Source organism: Rhinopithecus bieti, unplaced genomic scaffold, assembly GCF_001698545.2.
Source record: "Rhinopithecus bieti isolate Rb0 unplaced genomic scaffold, ASM169854v2 scaffold_48739, whole genome shotgun sequence".
In the NCBI taxonomy this organism is placed as follows: domain Eukaryota; kingdom Metazoa; phylum Chordata; class Mammalia; order Primates; family Cercopithecidae; genus Rhinopithecus; species Rhinopithecus bieti.
This window is the reverse complement of record NW_016820251.1, coordinates 81,095-91,414: the sequence shown is the minus strand read 5'-3', so window position 1 is coordinate 91,414 and position 10,320 is coordinate 81,095. Positions and strand designations below refer to the sequence as shown.

The window sequence follows — 10,320 nt, the reverse complement described above, 5'->3', positions numbered from 1 at the left end:
TATATATATATATATATATATATAATATATATACTATGGAATACTATTCAGCCATAAAAAGAAGGAAATTCTGTTATTTATGACAACATGAATAAACCTCTATGACATTCTGTTAAGTGACATAAGCCAGGCACAGGAAAACAGATACCATATGATCTCACTCATATATGGAATCTAAAATTGTTGATCTCATAGAAGCAGAAAAGCATCTTGTTTACCAGAGGCTGGGCTGATTGGCAGGGAGTGGGTGAGGGGGCGATTCGGAGAGATGTTGGTCAAAGGATACAAAATTACAATTAGGAGGAATAAGTTCAAGAGATCTGTAGCATGATGACCATAGTTAATGACCATATATTGTATTTTTGAACAATGCTCTCCATAAAATAACTATGTGAAGTAATGTATATTTTAGTTAGACTTAGTCATTTCACAATGTTTATATACTTCAAAGTATCATGCTGTACCTAATAAGTACACACAATTTTATTTGTCAGTTTAAAATACATAAATAAATTTGGAAAAATAACCAAATACTATCAATCTGAGAAAAGAAAAGAAATAACTCTGAGTTTGAGCTCTCTCACAAAAAGATGAATTATTATCAGTGATTTTGGACAATTGTGACTCTCAGATATGAGGGTAACATGGGACCCTGAAGAGAAGATGGCAGTTAGGATTAAGACAGGGTGGTGGTGGTGTTGAAGATTTGAATTCTACAGTTGGGTAAACCTGTGTTTATATCATGGTCCAATACTTCCTGACTACGTGACCTTGGGCAACTTATTTAACTTCCTAAGCCTTGGTTTCCTCATTTCAAGAAGGAAATTAATAAATCTCATTTTATGGAGTTTTAATGAGGAAGATGTGATATGTTAATTGTAACAAAATCTTTGGTTCACAGTAGGTACTTAACGAATGGTAGTATTATTGGCTATTATCATTTAAGTCATACAGAGAGTAGAGATGTCAAGCAAAAGATGATATGTGAAAACCCTGACTGCACATTTACTCAGCATGAAACTGGGGCACATGTTTGTAGTAATTCAAATCTCTGCAAGTAAGGTATTTGTGGCAACAAATCAATGAGGAAATTGAATTTATTTTGTAGAAAACAGAAAAGACGGCTGAGAGATGGTAATAATCCCATGTTAAGTAGGTGTCAAATGTTTCCCGTCTCCTTTCTCTTCTTCTTCTCTTCCACCTCAGCAGTGGCACAGTGGCCTCAGAAAGGGAACTGGATCCCTCATGCAACTGATCAGCCACTAATTAGTTGTGTCACTCAGTCCTTCTGGGCTTCAATTTTGTATCTATAAGGAAGTCCTTCTGCTGTGGTCTAGGTGTCTTTGCCAAAACTCATGTTGGAACCTTAATTCCCAGTACAACCATGTTGGGAGGTCATGTCTTTAAGAGATCATTAGGTCATTAAAATAGATTAATATCTTTCTCAAGAAACTGAAATAGTTCTTATGGAAATGGATTAGTTTTTCTAGGAATGAATTTGTTTCTGCCAGGTTGTTACGAAGTGAGGTTGACTCTCATGTTTGACCTCTTTGCACATGCCCACTTCTTCTACTTCTTCACCACGTTGTAACACAACATGATACCCTTCCCAGAAGCCAAGCAGATGCAGGTGCCATGCTTCTTGGACTTCCCAGCTTCCATAATTGTGAGCAAAAAAAGTCTTTTCTTTATAAATTACCCAGTCTCAGGTATTCTGTTATAGCAACACAAAACAGACTAAGACACCGTCCTTCAAGAAAACAAACTAAAAGATTCTATGCAGAAGATTCTCTTAGCCTTTGGCATTTTCATATAATGTGTTGATCACATGAAATAATGGATATAGAAGACTTGCTTTTCTGACGCTGCTCAACGGTCTTAATATTCACTATTTTAGCTTCTGACTGGTCTTCCTTCTCAGATCTAGGCCAATACTGCCCAATCCCCAGTAAATACATACATCCAGTCCCCTCCAATCCTAAAAACACAAGGAAAACACCCTCCCTTGATCCCGATCTTCCATCTAATTATTCCTCTGTCTTCTCCTTTCTTTCCAGTCAGCCTTCTTGAAACAAGAGATACAGTATTTTCCTTTATTATTTCGGGGACTGAATCAGTGATTACTTGACCACTGCGTGGCCTTCTCAGGGCTAGCCTACTCTTGCTGCTTTGGGAGCCAGAACTCTAAAAGTAAATCCTATAGCATTTGAATTTGTTTGAAATGCAATTCTTGTTTTATTCTGTGTTTTGTGAACACCCATAGATAAGTACAGATAAATGCAAGAAAAAAAAGGAAAACTCTTAGAAGTCAGTTGGTGTGGTGTTTAAGGAAATTACTGGCTAAAACTCTTCTTCTGACCAGATCCCAAGTCAATGAATGAGTTCTTCCTATAAGACAGTGAGTTAAAGATTCGGAACACCAAGGGACAGATTCAGCTAGAAAGGCTCTTCAACAAAAACCCTTCTATTTCTACTTAAGATTATATAAAGTGATTATTACATATTATTCCCATTAGTTTCTCTGTTCTTGCTTGTGTGACTTCTTTCTTCCAATTACTTAAGAAACTTAAAGAGTGAAGACAGCCCTATGTATTAGTCCATTCTTGCCTTGCTATAAAGAACTACCTGAGATTGGGCAACTTATAAAGGAAAAAGTTTAGTTGACTCATATGTCTGCAGGCTGTACAAGTAGCATGGCTAAAGAGGCCTCAGGAAATATACAATCATGGTGGAAGGCTAAGGGGAAGCAGGCACGACTTACATGGCTGGAGCAGGAGGAAGAGAGAGCAAAGTGAGAGGTGTCACACACTTTTAAACAACCAGATTGCCTGAGAACTCACTCCCTGTCACAAGAACAACAAGTGGCAAATCCACCTCCATGATCCAATCACCTCCCACGAGGCCCCTCCTCCAACACTGGGATTACAATTCGACATGAGATTTGGGCGGGGACACAAATCCAAACCATATCACCCTATAAAAGGTGATTAAGCTCCATGATGCAATCTAGTCCAATGCTCCTTTTTTTGTGTACCAAATACCAACAATGATATTACCTTTCCTTTCACATTTAGGACACTGAGAAGTATATTTCCTTTCTTCTCTCATAGAAATATTCAAAGCTGTAAGCATGTAAAAGTTCTCATGACATTGAGGGAGATAAAATAATTGAAAACTATTGCATGATTTTGCTTCCTTCTGATGGTAAGGTATATAAATTACTTCAGAGGAATAAAAGAGCAAGTTTTATGTTTTAGTGCTACCCTGCAGATGGCTCATCTTTATCCCAGAGAAAGCCTTGGCATAGTTTTCTAGGAGCCTGACAAAGAGAGGCATAAATGGAGAAGGCAAACTTTCATGTTTTAACATATCATTTTTCTTAAGAAGTGGTGAGATCATGAGGAAATTACACATATATATATGTAATTTTCAAATGAAAATTTAAAACCAGTGAAGTACGTGAATGAAGAGGTGAGGAAATGGAGACTTTGAATTGCTTAAATTCTCTATTCAAGAAGCTTGGCTGAGAGGAAAGGAGATAGCAAAATAACGAGGGAGGAGCAGAAAATCAAGGGAGAGTGTTTTGCTTGTGTTTTTAGGATTGGAGAAGCTTGACTTTGCTTACTGAGGGAAGAATCTATCAGTGAGGATAGACTAAGCTACTGGGGAGAGAGAGAATGTGGAGGAAAATAAAACCTTGGGAAGGTGAGCTAGGATTCCAAAGAAAGGGGAAAGTGAAAAGAAGGGGCTACCTAGATTTAGGCTTTGTAGAGATGGTGTGTATGAGGGAGGTGAGAAAGGGATTGGCTATAGTGTTTTTGTTTGATTGAGATGTAAGTGAGTCTGAGAGGAAGCTGCCCACAAGTTGCTGTTTATCTGAGAGAAAATGGAACCATCAAGAGACTAAGGGTGGTTCTCAAAAATTTCAAAGAGCAAGCATAATTATTTCAAACTTAATTTTGTTATAATATTTGCTACCCATGGCCTTCAGTCTTCCTTCAGGCAATGTATAAAGTTACTGACATAAAAATGATTGAATTATAATCTTGTGTTAAAATGAAGAACTCTTTCCTCCTCTGTCATGTTAAGAATTAATTTTTAAAAATATCTTTATATATAAGAAATGTTTCATAAGCAAATTGCTCTTTTAAAGAGTTCTTGGCCATATTAGATGCATTATGCACCTACTGACCTTTCATGAATGTTCCATATTCATCATCTTACATTTTTTTGTATAGATGTAGAAATCTAGTTCAAGATCTAAAAATTCAGTATCAATGCAACTCATCAGTTTGCTTTCAGATATGTATAGAGCACATGTACCCCTAAACTGAAAATAAAAGTTAAAAAAAAAAGGGACAAAAACAAAACTTCCACTAGTTTTATATATTTACATTATGAAGATTATATGCAAAGGACAAGGCTTTCCTAAATCAGGTGTTAGCCAAAATAAAAACAAAGAAAATACACAAAATTATATTGCTTCTAATTGATTTCATTAATGGAAATAAATAAGGAATATAATTAAGTAGAACAGGAAAATGATTTTAGATTTCTTTGTTGTACATTCATCAGTTAAAAAACTAAATTAAAATTTTCATTTTATTTTAGAACATAACAATTTTATGTTTTAACCAGCTAAGGTCTGAGTCTATTTGCTGGTTTAGACACAGATGTGTAAGTTTCTATTTGCAATATATTTGTATATCGGTGCAAATAGAAATTTCTTCTTCTAGAGGGGAAATCAGATTTCATTTTTTTTCCCTCCTTTGTGCTTTCACAGTATACTTACAGTAAATAAAATGTATGTGACATGAAAGGGAGATAATACTTTTAGGAGGTAAAAAGAAAATGAATGCAGACCAGCAACACTTCTCAGTTGCTCACCTAAAAGGGCTCTTCCTTGTAGACATTTTATCATTGGAAATATATTGTTCTGTAATTAAAAAAATCTTAAAACAGGCAAAGTCTTGTGCATTTCTCTATCTTCAAACACAAGTATACATTAGGCAACATCCAACCTCTTCTCATACACTATCATCTATTTATTTATTGAGATCAAATTCATATAAAAATTCGCCATTTACAGTGAACAATGTAGTGGCATTAAATATATTTACGTGTTGTACAACTAGCACCACTATCTAATTCCAGAACATTTTCAACCATTAATCTACTTCCAGTCTCTATTGCTTTGCCTGTTCTGAACATTTCATATAAATGAAACCACATAAGATGTGGCCTTTAAAACTGGCTTCTTTCAATTAGCATGTTTTCAAGTTTCATCTATGTTGCATCACATATCAATACTTCATTTCTCTTTATGGCTGAATAGAATTCCATTTTATAGATATACCACATTTTATTTATCCATTTAGTTAAAGGACATTTGAGTTGTTTCCACCTTTTTCTCACTATGAATAGGGGTGCTATTAACAATTATGCGAACTTATGTTCTCAATTCTCTGAGTAGAATGCTAGGCTATATGGTGACTCTATTTTTAATAATTTATGGAACTGCCAAACTTTTCCATAGTAACTGCACTCTTTTACATTTCCATCAGCAATACATGGGTGTTCCAATTTCTCCACATTCTTGCTAATACTTATTATTCATTAATTTTTTTTTTTAAATTATAGACATCCTAGTGCATGTAGAGTCTTCCTTTTAATTAAAACGATTTTTTTGTCTTAAAATGTATTTTGTCTGGCATTGGTATACCCACTGCAGATCCCTTTTGGTTACTGTTTGCACAGGATATCTTTTTCCCTATCTTTTTACTTTTAATCTATTTGTGTATTGTGCATAGTCTTTTTCTTGGAGTGGCCAAACAGGAGACCATTTTTCCTAGAGCATCCTTATTTATTGACATGTGAGTGTCTTTCATCTGAGATTGTTTAATATCTATAGAGAACATTGCATGTCTCTCATTGAAGGGTGTGTGCATAGCTTTAGTGTTCTATATTTGGTGTCAAAAGGGAGCATCTTCTTTTATATTAACTTATAAACCATCTTCCTGTTTTTAATCTGTGTCTCACCCATAACACCTTCCTGCCTTGCTTCTCCAAGACCCTAGCCTCTTAAGGGTTCTGCAGGATAAAAATGTCTCTCATGTCATCTATATCTCTTTATTTGGCTACTTTACACTAAAAAACACTCTGCTAAATCTACTTCTTATATCTTTTCTGTAGTGGTCTCTCTCTCTCTCTCTGTGTGTGTGCGTGTATGTGTGTGTGTGCTTGTGTGTGTGCGCGCCGTCTTCTATGCTTGTGGCTATTTTACTATCTCTGGGAGTCATCAATGGTTGAAGTACATATGTTCAAAACTGAATAGAAGTTGTTCTCTATAACTTCAACAAATCCTAACTAAGTTTCCACCATCTGCTACTGCTTTCAGATTTGAGGGGTGTCCAAACTTTTCTCCATTTTTTTGAAGAAAAGGAGAACCACTATTATAATCATTAAAAGAAGAATAGTTGGGTTGATTGCTCGTGTTCTTTTCCACTTCAAAACTCTGCCTAAAAGAAGAGAAATGAAGTAGTGTTGCCTTTAATGAGCAATGTTAAACTCCTCTTAGGTGCCAATTTTATGTTAAGATGTGAAGTCTCAAAGAAAGGAGAGTATGATTTTATGAAAGCTCTCAAACCAGGAAGGAAAAGTTTTTATGAGCCACTGGGAAAAGTTAAGGGTCACCAGAAATAGTTGGTTAATTGATGGACCATAACAAGAGCAGAGGAAGGCCGGCCTGCACCTGAGGAGGTTAATCAAGAGCTACCTTTATGCATTTATTTAGCTGTCATTTCAGGTTTTCTGCTTTCTACTTCTTTGCTTTGAACCTGAAGATCTCAGTTTCAATCACAGGAAGAAAAGTGATTCATACTTTAGTTTCCTTTATTCAGCTAGCTAGCGATCCAGACCCGTGAATATACATCTAGTTTATTGCTAGAAAACAGCAAAATTGGTTCTTAGAAATTCATGTGGCACCTCTCTTCTTCATTCTCCTCCTCCTTGAGATGTGAAAATATAGGAAAGATAAGGTTAGAAAAAGTATCTAAATAAAACAGATACTTTTGTAATCTTATCCTTCCTACTTATATGATGGTCTTCCAAGGCCATTGTACTTACATTTTTATTATATTTTCTCTGTTGTTGGCAGAACATTTTACAATGAATTATGAAGTTTTAAATATAGCCAAAGTATGAGAATTTTTAAAAGAAATAAAACTAAGCCTCAGGTTGTTTGACTATCTGAATGTAGCAGCTATATACAATTGGACATATTTACTTCTAGTGATATCTCTTGTCCCTCAGTCCTTAGGGGCTTTTAAAAAACATAATATACTCTAAGTATTATTCTATGTTATTACTCATTTTGTAAATGACCATTTAAAATGCAGTATAATTCTACCAAACTGTTATACTATAGTCTTTTTAATCTATTTTTTATTGTTTGATGTGTAAGGTTTTAATTATTTCCTATAAAAGTGCTGTGATGAACATCTTCCTCCATAATCACTTGTTCATATTTAGAACTACTTTCTCAGGATAAATCTTAGGAGCAGTTATTGAGAAAAAGGAAGGTACACTTTAAAGTCTCCTGATGAATAAACCAAGATGCAAAGTATTTTATCAGTTTTACATCGATCAGGAATATTTGGTGCCTTCATATCACCATTTTGCCCTATGAACTGATGCTATTATCCCACCCCTGCCAATTAACCAACACAGCTATTTTCTAAATGCCAGAATCCCTCTAGAACCTGCCATGTTCTGAACTCAGATTCTCTCTTCTCCTTTCACTATCCAAACCAGCATCCAGAGAACTGTCTGCTCAATTAATCCAGAGAAAGATGAATTAGATAGATTGGATTGGTCTTAATGCTAACCCTGGGCTTTAGTTACTTGTCTAGTTCAGTGTCCTTTTCTAGCTAGAGTCTTATTTATTTCTTTCCCCAGTCGCCAAGTTTCTTAAAGAGTTGTGTACACCTTATGTCTCCACTTACCTCCTCCACTGTGATTTGTCTATAGCCCACTCACTCTTCCCTTCATTCTAACAAAACTGCTTCCACTAAGGTTGCCAGTGACTGTCCTGTTACTACATTTTATAGTTATTCTTTTACATGTCTTTTAACCACTTCTGCTTTAAACGACATGACCATGTACCCAATTTGTTAAGCCAGAAGTCTAGGAGTCATTCCTGGCTTTTTTCTTTCCCTCCTTATCCAACTTGTTACCAATTCTTGATTATTATACTTCCTAAATATATAACATATCTGCCCACTTACTTCTATTCTCAATGCCACTTTTTTAGATCAGGGCCCCTGGATTCTTATAATAGCCTTCAACAGGTCCCTTACTTGCCCTCCTCCCCCATTATTTTTTCCATATGTAACCAGAGTCATGTTCTAAAACAGTAGTTCACAAAGTGTGACCCCCAAGACCAGCACCATCAATATCATATAAGGGGAGGATGGGACTCAGCAATCTATGGTTCTACAAATGCTCTGGGTAATTCTGATGCTTGCTTAAGTTTGAGAACCACTATTCTAAAATACTATATTTTCATCGAAGTCCTTTGATGGAATCTAGACAGAATTTAACTAGGTCCTCTATTTTAGGGCCTCTTACAAGCTGCAATCGAAGTGTTGACTGGGCTGTGGTCATCTTAAGGGCTCATTAGGGAAGTTCAGGTTCATGTGGTTCTTTGCAGGATTTGGTTCCTCGTGAGCTGTTAGACTGAAGTCCTTGGCTCCTCAATGGATGTTGGCTGAACGTCACCCTCAGCTCATTGCCACGTGAGCCTCTCCAATGTGGCAGTTTCCTTCATCAAACTACAAGCTGAGAAGGAAGGAGAGAGAGTCTGCTAGCAGGACAAAGTCACAATAATGTGTAACCTGATCACAGAACTGACATTTCCAAATTTTGCAGTGTTATATTCATTAGAAGCAAGTCCCTAGCTATAGCTCACACTTAGAGGATGGAATTACACAAGGGCATGAATATCGGGAGGCAGGGACCTCTAGGTTTCATATCAGAAGCGGTACCTCACCATAGCAGAAGATGTTGGACGGGAGGGAAGACCAGAGAGGAAATAACAAAATCAAAGTATGTGAGAGATGGGAGAGACCAAATATAAGCTTTTGACATAGGAGAAGGATCCTAATCAAAAAGTGGGGCTGATTCAGGAACTGGATTAAAGAGCGGATTGAGAACAGACCTGAAGTCTAAAATACTACTGTTCTGAGTTCTGAGGATTCCCAATTGCCATCATAAATGGCAATGCTTAGGTATGTGAGATGGACCTGAAGGTACAGAAACTACTCCTTAACTGAGGATAATTAATGCTGGAAAGAAAGCTATGTAAAGTAAATTTGGATAAAATTTAAAATATAGTTTATAGTAAATAGCGACTTTTTAAAAGTGTGATAGGTTTCATGCTCTTGCTTTTAAAAATGGAAACTGAAAAAATTTAAAATAACAAATTTAATTTGAGCAAATGTAAGTTAGAATATAAATCAAAGAAGGAATTAATATTTTTTGGAGCAACATTTCTAACAAAATTGTATGCTATCAAGATATGACATTTCACTTTGGTTTTGTAGTATCCTCATAATATAAGTCAGTTTTGTAAAATTATTAGACAAATTTATTATTTTAACTTTCTGACATTTAATTTAACCTTTTTATTTGAAGCATGAATCTTCAACTTCTATTTCTGATATGGCCAAATGAGCTCTTACTAGACCTGATCAGGTTATAGATAACCACAATAATCTCTGGAACTAGTGTGTGAATAAAAACAGGAAGACAATGTAGGGTTGTCAATACTTGGAATATGGGATGGCACAGGGTAACTTACCCATTTTCATGGCTTTAAGACTGAAGAGGGCAGCGGTTGGTTTATGGTGCAGCTAAAATTCAAATATAAAATCTGCACTATTTCTGCGCTGCATTACCAGACAATAGACTTCAGAGAATCCACAGAGAATGTAAAGTGAGGAGGGAATTCCAGAGAGGAAATTCTTTGCGTAATCTTTGACAAAATCTCTAGGTGACCCCTGCAAACTGCACATGTGAAGAGCAGGTTTTAGTTAAGGATAAAATAAATGAGATGAAAGTTGAGCTATCACACAAAATACACAATTTGAAGTTTGATAACAACTTAATTGATAGTGTATTAAAACAAACAAGTGGCCGGGAGCAATGGTTCACGCCTGTATTCCCGACACTTTGGGAAGACGAGGCGGGCAGATCACTTGAGGTCAGGAGTTCGAGACCAGCCTGACCAACATGGTGAAACCCCGTCTCTACTAAAAATAC

The 10,320-nt window shown here is 36.0% G+C and overlaps 1 pseudogene; it reads left to right on the top strand.

Annotated features, from left to right (window-relative positions):
• The window catches only part of LOC108520382 (keratin, type I cytoskeletal 18 pseudogene), a 12,141-nt pseudogene extending 2,128 nt beyond the window's left edge, over positions 1–10,013 (top strand).
• Positions 10,014–10,320: the final 307 nt, after the last annotated feature.